This window comes from Mchenga conophoros, linkage group LG14 (genome assembly GCF_057382185.1).
Source record: "Mchenga conophoros isolate Kocher_MC1m ecotype Shallow Benthic linkage group LG14, M_conophoros_male_GT1.1, whole genome shotgun sequence".
Lineage (NCBI taxonomy): Eukaryota > Metazoa > Chordata > Actinopteri > Cichliformes > Cichlidae > Mchenga > Mchenga conophoros.
Genome location: NC_140539.1, coordinates 791,368 through 803,633, shown reverse-complemented (window position 1 = coordinate 803,633; position 12,266 = coordinate 791,368). Strand labels below are relative to the sequence as shown.

Here is a 12,266-nt window from a genome sequence, read left to right as displayed (position 1 = left end):
AAAATTTCATTGTGATATTTTATTGATTTATTTTTAAATCAAGCCGTGAGGACCGACCCGTTATGGTAACTCAAGGCAGAAATGTTTGCTGGATGTGGTCACAGCTGAAATGCGCACATGATCACACGTGTCGGCTGAACAGGCGCACAGGACAGCTCTGCCTGAATTAGTGGGTGATCTATGTGAGTGTAAGTGTAGTGTGTCTTACCCTTGGTTGCCTTGAGTGATTTGCAAGAGTTGGATGGCAGAAATGAAAAGGGAAAGAAAAACATCCGTGTAATGGGCAGGATTGGGCATGATGGAAGCAGCAGCTGGGGTGGAGTTTAAGTGCTGCTGCAGTGCACACATTGTCCCCCACTCGGCATTTAGAGGATTGATATTGAAATCGCTTGTTAAAAAAAGAAGTTTTTTTGCTTGTGTTTTATATGGAGACTTAAAGGTTTTGAGCAAAATGCATAAAATACAGGCAATTTATAAAATGCCAAAAAAGTTCATCTATCCACACTTATCTAATTTTTCTTGTAGTCAGTTATTTATTCATTTATTCCTATTAGATTTCTAGATTTATTTAAACTTTCTTTCTAATGTTTCCACTTTTGCACCCTATAGCATCCACTTATATGCCTCAACTATAAAGCGAAGGGCGGCACTTTATTTACTTTTTTAATCTACCAAAGAGGCACAAACTCAGATGACACTTTCACCAGAGTTTGTTGTGTGTGACAGATAAAGCTCTCCATGCACTAAGCAAGCACATGCGCATCCATAGGTGTTGATAGTACCACAGTTGAACATTATCTCTACATTTACTGCTGCACATTTTATTTATTTATTTTTAAGGTCTTTTTTGGTCTCACTTGATTTCCCTAAGGAAAAGTTGGGTGGTTAAAATCATTTTGACACACCATGAAGGGACAGACTCTGGTCTACATTCATCAAAAGACAATGTGAAAAATAAACACCTGCATATTCTTCCTTTATGTTTCAAAAACAGCTTTGACCTGGCGAGGCACTTCTGTGTTCTGTGGTGTCTGGATGGACATTTACAGCAGATCCAAACAGCCCTTAATACAAACTATTGAAATATTGTTCATACACATTATTTGCTGACTTTATTTCTGACATGTTTATAATATACGCTAAGATAGATCTTGAAACCCAGTTGGGCATCACTTGTTGGCAGCTTGTAGATATTTACGTTCAGATTCTTCAGATAAGAGAATAAGAAAAATAAAGATAAAATAAGTTTAAGAGGTGCTTACACAGGGACTGTATGTAATGCACGATAACACAAGTATCCACACAAAAGGATATAGACATATCTGCAGGTACAGTGTAACCATCAACAGTTTATGTTGATGTTGTGCATCACACATTGCAATAAACCCTGTAAATGATATGTATCCAGACTGTGTGATCAAGGATGAGACTGGCATACCCCATATCATAATCCAAAAATTAATGACATTAAATAATGCTGAATTAATGAAAAGACAAAATTCAGATATTTCACACTCTCAGGTTTGCCTCATGTTGTGCAGCTGCATGTTCTCTCAGCCTTGGAAACGGAAACAATGCCTGTTGCAGTCATTACATTAATGCATCAGGACTAATGGATATGAACTTATGTCTTCATTTCCTGGATCTCCTTCCCCAGGGTAGCATTATGAAATGTTATTGAAAACAATGCAGTGCTATCCAACTGAAAAGGTTACAAACACAACATCTTTGAAAAGTCTACATGCTCATTTTCATGTCAGCAACATGTTTGACAGAAATTAAGTGGTAAAAAGAGAGAGAGGAGGTTGTGCAGTGCTTAAAAACAAATGTTTCATATTCATTGAAGTTCTTTGTCTGCATGATTATTAAAAAAAGTGGAAAAAGAGCCTCTGTGGCACAACAAGTAGTTCCACAGTTTAAGAGTCATGGCTCAGGGTAACGTTTCATTATCTACTGCACATAGTGAAAGATCACACTCTACCATGCAACGAGAAAACCCAAACAACAAGATCCACACACGCCAGCGTCTTCTGTGGTTAGAATCTTTTTGTGAAGTGTGATGATGTAGGAAGCTATTTTTTTAAAGAAGAAGAAGAAGGAGGAGCTTTTTGAGGTTTTGTTTACATTTTTGATAAAGCACAGGTTTGAATAGTTTTTAACTCAATCCATTTGCAGTTTAGACTGTACCATGGTTGTTGTTTTTTTAAATTGTGGGGATTGAGTGACCCATGTACAATCGGAGTTTTGTAATATTTATATTAAAGTGACTGCACAACACCAACATTTGCTAGAATGAGCAGAAGTCAGTCACAGTTTGTTTGATAAACACGGCCAATGAGCTGTGAACACCAAGACACCAAGTGAATGTTACATCATCCAAGTCTGTCTCAGGACTTACACGGTCACAATCTGGTGATTATTATCATTCCATTCCAGGTTTTGCTGTCAGTTATGTAGTTTTGTGTGACTCAACTTTAAATGTTGATTTGATTGTCTGCCAGTAGTGTGCCACATTTGTAGGATACTGTATAACTTTACAAGTGAACATAAGTGCAACATATGCAATGAAAACACTTCTTCCCCAGTAAGAAGACAACAGTAATGTACGGGCAAAGGGAAGATATTAGCGTAGCAGTCAAACTTACCCATGGAAAGCTTTAGATACAGGACACATGGATGAATGATCAATCATTTGTTCAAATTAGATGGAAAATGTTTGGAACCATTGGATCTTCGATTTATGTGAAAATTTGAAGATGAAAACGCTTTAAATTTCTAAATGCAGTTTAAAGTACAGACAGACAGTCTGACTTTTATGTCTTTACTCTTCAACAGATCAATACCAGCAGCAGAGTCTCTGGTTTTATGTGGAGACTACACCCAAGCATCTAACAGATCTAAGTGTGTGGCTAACCCGTCTACAACAGTGGATGGCTGAAAATGAGGCTTCTCACTAATTTTGTCCAAAATGTAATGCGACTACAGCCTGCTCTCAACATCAGCTAGGTAAGAAGTAAAAAGAGCAGCTCTTTGTGATGCTTCACTAACAGAAACACCCCCACTTGACTCCATGTTCTCTTTTTGCCTGCATGGAGCAGCAGACGCACTCACACCAGCTTCCACAGGAGTGGGAGTAGTGCTGTGCCATACACAGTATTACCAAAACCAGTACTGATACTGTTAGCCTTTAAAGGCAGCAAAAATGAGTTAATACAGATTTCAGCTTTCATGTATTTTGAAACTGTGTTTTCTGGAAACCTGCAGTGTGAAAGTCTCTAAAGCACTTTAGTTTCTGTTGTTTAAATGTGCCGTGAGTGATGTCGCAGTCAACACAGAAAGGCTCAGACATTTTTTACAGTTCAGTTCAATTCAATTCAATTTTATTTATATAGCGCCAAATCACAACAAAAGTCGCCTCAAGGCGCTTCATAGATACAGAGAAAAACCCAACAATCATATGACCCCCTACACTCAAAAAAATGAATGAGGTGGATTGTTCAGTGTATATTAATTATTTATTTTCATTTTACTTAAAATATATGTTTTTGTTAAGTTAACATGTGTTTTTCTAATCAAGTCTACGTAATTGTGTCTATTATTCAACGTACATAATACTAATGTGTTACTTGATCGCATAACATTTAAGTTAAGTCAATTAGGATCGATATACCTTGTATATCCACAAGGTGGCAGTAATGCAAAAACAGTTGTAATGAAACCGCGCAGAACAAGAAGGTTTCACGGCTTGTGCCTGCTCATGCACAAGACTTCAAATTTAACTGAAAAAGGCTGTTTTGGCGCCAAGCTGCTGTTTCTTTGAGAGGTAAGACCACTTTTTTCTTTGACTATGTTGTGTAGTATCTATATGTCCAGCATGGTTATATTTTGCGTTTGTCTTACAAGACATGTTATATCGTTTGCGTGTGCTTGTTTTACATTAGTTTTACTGGGTCCTGGACATGCTTATTTTGTGGACTGTGTAAGAAACATTTTTATTAGTGATGGGCAGATGAAGCCCCATGAAGCACTGAAGCTTTTCATCCAATTGGTTCACCCCAACGCGAAGCTTCATGAAGCTTCATTTGCTCTAGCAGGACACCTACTGGACGTAAAAATAATAGCTGGCATGAATTTGAAGAGTGTGGCATTTTGCACACAGCCTGTAAATGTCAACAACAAAAGGAGTGTGTAAAACATCTATATTGTAGTGATGGCAGTATACTGTGTATATTTATAGTGGCAGTATGGGAAATGATTATTTGGAAATGCTTGAAATGGAAATGATCATTTACTGTGAGGTGAGGTGTGGTTGGGGTGTGGACAGTGGTTGTGCTTTTGTAACGTTGAGGTATGGACAGCTACACACTGAGGCTTTGTCCTGCCTGTTCACATTTTATTCTGTAAAAACTAAATTTTCACTGCTTTTATGACCTTTTTAGTGGGGAGAACATAGCTAGGATTTAATGATTTAACAAATCTTTTGAATCCTTTGTCCTCCACAATGCTAAATGGCTGGGAGTCCTCAATCACCATGCTGACCAGGTCTTCATCTATTTGAGATTGTTCTCCTGAGGAAAGACAATAAAGATAAAGCACAAATATAAATATCACATACGTAACTTATAACAGTTGTATAATATTGTTATATCATTTAGTAACATTACTGCATGCTATATTATCATGGCATTTGATGGCTCACCTGGTCTTGCTCCACAATCTGTGTCCCCCTTATTCTCATGCAAAGCTCTGTAGTGCCTAAGCATGGATGAGGTGTTGTTGTTATATCCCAGCTCCCTGGCACATAGAAAACACTTCACCTTGTACAAAAGTCAAGACAGCTCAACATAAATTGTATTGCACCATCAGTATCATGAAAATACATCTTCTGTAGAAATTTACATACCTTGTTGGGAGGAATAAGATCAAAATGTTCCCACACAGGGGAGGACATCCTCCTCTTCTTAGCTGGCTCCATTCTCTCCTGACTTTCTCTCCTCACTCTCATAAACCTCCAAACGGTCTCCAAACTCTCACTAACCGCAACTCTCCATCAAACACCCACATTTTTGAATGAAGTCTGAGGGGTTTATATCGCTGTCATATCTCGCGGCAAAGTTCGAACCACTTCATGAACCAGTCACGTGGTACAGCCGGGCAGCGAGGCTTCGGACGTCATCATTTTCAGCTCCTCCCATAAATGAAGCAAGCCTCGATACGCGCTTCGCGGAAACGCCCCCTCCATTACTCGACACACGCTCCGAAGCCTCGATACAGAACGTCCCATCACTAATTTTTATTGTTTTTTGTTTTATTAAGGGATTAGCTACAGGGGTTCATGGGGTTATTCTTTCAAGGGGTTATTTTTCCATTTGCTTTCTTGGGATTCCTTTTCTGTAATCCGAGAGTCGGAAATATCGAATAGGATAGCAAGGATAGCATAAAGTGACATTTAAAATCCAAAAAGTCAAGGGCGAAAGCCACTGTGACACCATTGTTCTGCTCTATCAGTAATCTGTATTATGTAAAAATGGTCTGTAAATACAGCATGTTTCCTAGCGGAGTTATACATATCAATGTAGTTATAAATTACAGTTTGTGAAAGTACACACTTAATTTTTTTAATAAAATTATTCAAGACATATGAGTGGACAGACAATGGAGGTCGACAGACCTGGTGATAATTGCTTCTATAGAAAGTTAGCACATGGCAGTGTCAATCTCTTGCTTTTCTTCTGAGTAGTATTTTATTTAGTTGTAATTCAAACAATAATTTGCTTCTTGAAATTAAGTAATGAATTTCTTGTTTTACTTTATAAATCTCAGATCCTGCCTTTACCTGCTCCCTCCTATACTGATGTGGTGTATGTGGTATTGCTGAGCTTGTATGTGGTATGTGAACTGTTATACTTTTAAAAACAAAACTGTTTTATAAGTTAAGTTTTCTTTTGTGACCCATCCCATGCCCCTGTTATTTCTTCTCCACATCTGAACCATGGTAAAGGTTGCAGTTCAAGGGCCTGAGGCATGAAATTCTTTTCAGATCAGCTGTGATCAATATTTTTTGGAACTTGATAAATAACAATAAAAGCTGTAATGGCTCCATTAGCATTTTGTGTAAATGTTTGTGTTAAAATTATAGCTTTAATGAGGTCTTACTACATTAGTTTTAGTTTGTATATGTGTACATATAGTATGTATATTTACAGTACAGTATGTTGTGTTTGTTGACATATTTTCAGGTGGAAGCAGAATATGTGAGGATTACTACTGCTGCACATGTTCCAAGGCTTTTTACACAACTTGACCAATACACTGACCAGCTCATAAAAGTCTTCAAGAAAAAAGGAGGCGTTGCAGGGAAGAAAATTAGACAAACTTTGGCCCCAGCCACACAGGTGCGTTATTCTGTTGGTAGCAAAATATTATGGCTAATAAGATCATTTTCAAATTTAAACAGCTAGTGTATGGTAGCTGCACAGTGCACTTACATTTATATTAAGCAAGACAAAGTTTGGTACTCAAAACGTTGGAAAATTAAAATTACCTAAACATATGTAAAATCTGATCCCTTGATTTAGGTTAAACCAGAAGTGAATGTTTTTATGTTATGTTTTGAATGCAAAAAAGATGATGTATTAGTTTGTCTTTACCTCCATTATGGACATATATAATGTGGTGGAAACCCTGCCCAACAGGTTAACTATTCATGTCCATGTGATGATTAGTTGGTCTTGTGTACATGTCTATCTGTGCAGTGGATATGTCATTCATTTTGCGTATAATGTGAGTTTCTGTCATCCTAAAGTATATCTGTTTTCTCTTCCTGTATCTCTGCCACTCTCTACAGAAGGAAACCATTGAAAAGGGGAGGGAGTGTGTCCTCAGGGCACTACCTTTTTACCTGAATGAAGACCCAAGCATCCTCTTCAAAGAATAATTGGTTGGTAATTTTAGTTTAGTTTTTTATCTGTATTAAACCAAATTTTGAATAACTAATGTTGTTGCATGTTGTAATGTTGTTGTTGTTGTAATTTGCATGGAACCTGTTTAAATGTTTTGGGGAATCTTCTTGTATACCCAAACTATTTATATTTATCGTTGAATCTGTAGTCTAAAATAGTGGCGCACTGGGGTGCATGTTCCTAATATTGTGTTTACGTCATTAAAGGGTAGCTTTGGCCCTTTTTCTTTCTTTTTTTAAAACTGGATGCCATTTTTCTATGTTTTTGTGTCTAAGCTACAGCTGTTCAGAGGGAGCTGGAACAAATTACCCTTGCTATCTTTACCATCGAAAGAGCTGATGCCAGCACTCCTCCAGCCGATGTGGGTATAACCATCTAGTGTGTCCTGCATGACCTGGAAGACCTGGCCTCTGCATGTGCACTCTTAATGGGTGGGATATATGCACTGAATCTCAGTTAACCTCAAGACTGAAAGCTAAGAGACAATCAAAAGTATTGAGATTTAAAGGATTTAATTGAGAGATGATACTGCACCAGAAATGTTGAAGGGTGGTGTGTATATTAGCGTTCAAGGCATATTGTTATGAGGTAGAAATATGTTCATATTCAGTTTGTGTTACATTGTGTGCATTGTAAAGGTAATTGCAATACATACTAAAAATAAGGGTAAGTTAGGAGGTTGATCTGATATCCTCGTGTTGGTGTTGTTCCCAGATCATCATACTAAATGTTGTTCCAGGATCAACATTGCAAGTGACCAATCAGAATGTTGTGACGTCATACTTTTGCGACTTCGGGAAAAACCGGCGTAAAACAAAAAACTGTACTTAAGCTGCGAGAAACCGCCTCTGTCCGCCGATCAACTGACCCTAACCCTAACCGTAACCCTTTAATAAACAGTAAGCAGAATTGATATTGTCCTTGCAACATTGGAATTTCATAAATGCACGAATGGCTTGGAATAGAATAACGTCACAACAATGTGATTGGTCACTTGCAATGTTGAACCTGGAACAACATTTTCATGATGGTCTGGGAACAACACCAACACGAGGATATCAGATCATCCAAGTTGGGAATGCAGGATGAATGTATATTTTGTGGACTTTTAAAGACGAACAATTGTTTCCATGTTAAAATGTTTACATCTGAAGTTTTTTGCCCAAACACTAGTAAAATAAATGTTGACAGTGGCGAGTGTTAAATGGTTACTGCTGTGCTGTTGCAAAAAAACTGAACGCTGACAAGCTGTTTTATTGTTAGACCATAATGTTGGCATGTTTTGTTAAAGTTTTATTTGGGATGGTGATGTAATTTTCTTTGATTGCTAATATCAGTGGACTATTTATTATTATTATTATTATTATTGTTGTTGTTGTTGTTGTTGTTGTTACATTTTTTTTTTTTTTTAAATTGTGGCTGTTGAGGTGGACACTTCACTTTGCATTGTTAAAGGAAAGCACTTCATTGGCATTGTGTTACTGGACTGACCCTAAGCAATCATTGCAAATAGCAACTTTGCTATCCATTTTAGACACTAAAAGAAAAAAAACACTCACAGACCTTACTAGCATCACATGTGCATAACTCAAGTGTCATCTTATCAATGTGTTATGGATCTTCAATGCGTTTTTTTTCTCTTCTATTTCTGGTAGATACAGACATTTAATTTAAAGTCTTGATGTTGCATCTGTCTACATACTGTTAATTACTAACCCTAATGAGCTGTTGTGTTTTATTTTGGACTGGGTTTACACAAATGCTCACTGAATGTGTTGGCAATAAAATAAATTTTAAAAAATAAGTTGGATGTACTTAATTCATTTGTGTGGAACCTGTTGACAAAATAGATTTATGTAAAACTAATTAATAAAGCACAAGGTGGCTGAAAATATAATATTTGAATTAATCTAACTTAAATTTAACATTTTACTGCCACAAATAAGAAATGTGTTGAAGTAACTAATCTAAACTATCTAACCTGAAAATATATCATCTATGTTCATACAACATAACTTGATTTAGTTAGTCTTAAATATGTCTTGTTAATCTTAAGTAGTTTTTTTAAATTAGATGAACTAAAGATTTTTGCTTTAAACTAACATAATTCAATTTCGTGGAACCTGTTGACAAAATAATTTTAATTAAAGTCAACGTTTCATTTTTTTTGAGTGTATGAGCAGCACTTTGGCAACAGTGGGAAGGAAAAACTCCCTTTTAACAGGAAGAAACCTCCGGCAGAACCAGGCTCAGGGAGGGGCGGGGCCATCTGCTGCGACCGGTTGGGGTGAAAGAAGGAAGACAGGATAAAGACATGCTGTGGAAGAGAGACAGAGGTTAATAACAGATATGATTCAATGCAGAGAGGTCTGTTAACACATAGTGAGTGAGAAAGGTGACTGGAAAGGAAAAACTCAATGCATCATGGGAATCCCCCGGCAGCCTACGTCTATTGCAGCATAACTAAGGGAGGATTCAGGGTCACCTGGTCCAGCCCTAACTATATGCTTTAGCAAAAAGGAAAGTTTGAAGCCTAATCTTGAAAGTAGAGATAGTGTCTGTCTCCTGAATCCAAACTGGAAGCTGGTTCCACAGAAGAGGGGCCTGAAAACTGAAGGCTCTCCCTCCCATTCTACTTTTAAATACTCTAGGAACAACAAGTAGGCCTGCAGAGCGAGAGCAGAGCGCTCTAATAGGGTGATATGGTACTACAAGGTCATTAAGATCAGATGGGGCCTGATTATTTAAGACCTTGTATGTGAGGAGCAGGATTTTGAATTCAATTCTGGACTTAACAGGAAGCCAATGAAGGGAAGCCAAAACAGGAGAAATCTGCTCTCTCTTTCTAGTCCCTGTCAGGACTCTTGCTGCAGCATTTTGGATTAGCTGAAGGCTTTTCAGGGAGTTTTTTGGACATCCTGATAATAATGAATTACAGTCGTCCAGCCTGGAAGTAATAAATGCATGAACTAGTTTTTCAGCGTCACTCTGAGACAGGATATTTCTAACTTTAGAGATGTTGCACAAATGGAAGAACGCAGTCTTACATATTTGTTTAATATAGACCAGAACGGCTTTATTGATGGGAGGCAGGGGTTTCACAATATACGGAGGGTCATGAATATCATTTATGAGAAAAAAGAGACCAGAGACAATGTGTTAATCTCAATGGATGCAGAAAAAGCCGTCAACAGGATTGAATGGCCATCAAGGCTGGACTGGGACAAAAAAATCGGCCCGGGCACTTTGACTAGAGACCGGCCCACCAGGATAAAGATTGAAAATGTGACGTCACTCAGGGGTAAAACCGCAAAGGATTCTGGGAACTTGTGGCAAGAGGTACTAGCGCACGCAGGCTTTCAATTGAACTCAGTTACACAGCGATAAAAAGAAACCCAAAAAATGGCAAGAAGCTGTTGTATTATTAACTGCAATAGCCGGTCGCATGACAGCCACGGGAAGCCGACGGGTAAAGAGATCGTTTTTTTTATCGGATTACATCGTTGAAGAGAAATTTTTTAAGCCATGTTTCCGAAGTAAGAGCCGACGGATGGTCTGGATATACCAAATATAACGTCCCAGAACACTCCAGCTCACAGGTTACTCTGCTCCAAGCATTTACACAAAGGTCAGTCTGCTGTTGTAGTTAATGCGTCATTTTTCTTAACATAATTGGTGATATAGGTTACAAGCAAGTCTGGCGCTGAACAGAAACTGTCGCGCTATGCTCCTTTGTTTATTGTGCATAAATAGTGAATTTTCCTGACACAATATTGCGTTTCGCTTCTGTTATTATGGTACATTGACAAAAACATATACTTTTATTCACAGGATAAAACAGGTTTTTTGTATCACTAATTGCCCAGTACGATTACAGCATACAGTATTATTGTCACTGCTACATTTCTGTGATGCTACCAGAAATTATTTCCACTACTAATTAATTACCGTTGAGCTCAAAGGTCCTATTAATAAACGGTTAACGAATGTGTATTTATGACGACGATTTGTGAGACTGGTAAACTTATGATACGTACGATGGTCTTTACTTTCTACACGGTGCATTTCAAGGTCCTGCACCCATCCGTCGGTAAACTGTACCTGGGCTCCTTGCAGTGACCTGAAGTTACTAAACTTCATGAGTGTATGCACTCACTCCAAGAACCGTATGATTATAAATATGAGCGTGGTGAAAGTTGGGCAGCACGCTGATGTCTTTTGTCCCTCTGTGTGCTCGTAAGGGTCTGACCCTTTCACTCCTTTGATTTTTTCCTCGTATCTTTTCTTTGTCTTTTCGTCGAGTCTGTCTTTGTACGGACCGGCATTGTTCTCCTTTTGTTTTGTACATACCTTTTTTGTGCGGCAAAGAAAAACAAGAAGGTATTGGAACCGAAGAATGAACGTTTTGCGGTGCTGCAAATGCTTGCATTTGATGCGGTACTTGGATTGTTTTGCCACGAGTTCCCGGCTTGCAATGCGCGAAAATCACATGATTGCCAAACAAGGGGGAGGGCTGTAATTGGTCCAGCCCAGAGTCGATCATGACCAATTGGCCAATCCAACACCTTTCATTATATATACCCTTCCTAAAAAAAAAACAAAACAAAACAAAAAAAAAATCCATCAGCCCATAAAAACAAAAAATCGCCATTTTCCCGGTGGGCCGCTGGCCAGTCCAGCTATGATGGCATTCTTATTTGAAGTTTTGGAAAAGTTTGGTATTGGAAACAGATTTTTTAAATGGATTCAGTTGATATACTCCAATCCTCAAGAAGAGATTTTAACTAATGGTCTTTTTTCCGCACCATTCAGATTATATTGTGGAACTAGACAAGGGTGCCCCTTGTCACCTCTCTTGTTCACCTTGGCAATTGAGCCTCTTGCAATGGCAATTTGGAATCATAAAAACATATCAGGAATTAAAGTAGCTACCGTATTGCCCCATATGCAGACAGTGTTGGGAAGGTTACTTTTAAAATGTATTCCATTACAGAATACAGAATACATGCCCCAAAATGTATTCTGTAACGTATTCCGTTACGTTACTCAATGACAGTAACGTATTCTGTATACTTTGGTTTACTTAATATATTATCATGCTTTTTACAACAACGTGAATGTACTATTGCTGTGTGATTTATTACTATTACTGAAGGTCCGCGACTCCGAACTGTAGTAAAGGGACCTCTGACTAATACGGCGGGGTCCCTGTCGGCTCGTAGCCGAAAAATAGCTTTACTTTGTTGTGTGGGTCAACTTTTCTTGCGAGAGACAGAGAGAGGCGTTGAAAGACTGCTCCAACGG

The 12,266-nt window shown here is 38.1% G+C and overlaps 1 long non-coding RNA gene across 3 annotated transcripts; it reads left to right on the top strand.

Moving 5' to 3' along the window:
* The first annotated feature begins 3,567 nt into the window (after positions 1 to 3,567).
* LOC146559032 (uncharacterized) lies at positions 3,568 to 9,096 on the top strand. 3 transcript variants are annotated; one of them, XR_014888278.1, is made up of 5 exons: positions 3,568 to 3,823; positions 5,824 to 5,889; positions 6,240 to 6,395; positions 6,848 to 6,940; positions 7,238 to 9,096. It is a non-coding gene; the product is annotated as an uncharacterized LOC146559032 (long non-coding RNA). The 3 variants fall into 3 exon arrangements; XR_014888279.1 differs by lacking the exon at positions 3,568 to 3,823 and adding an exon at positions 3,830 to 3,979; XR_014888277.1 differs by lacking the exon at positions 3,568 to 3,823 and having other exon boundaries at positions 5,284 to 5,889; positions 7,238 to 9,095.
* Positions 9,097 to 12,266: the final 3,170 nt, after the last annotated feature.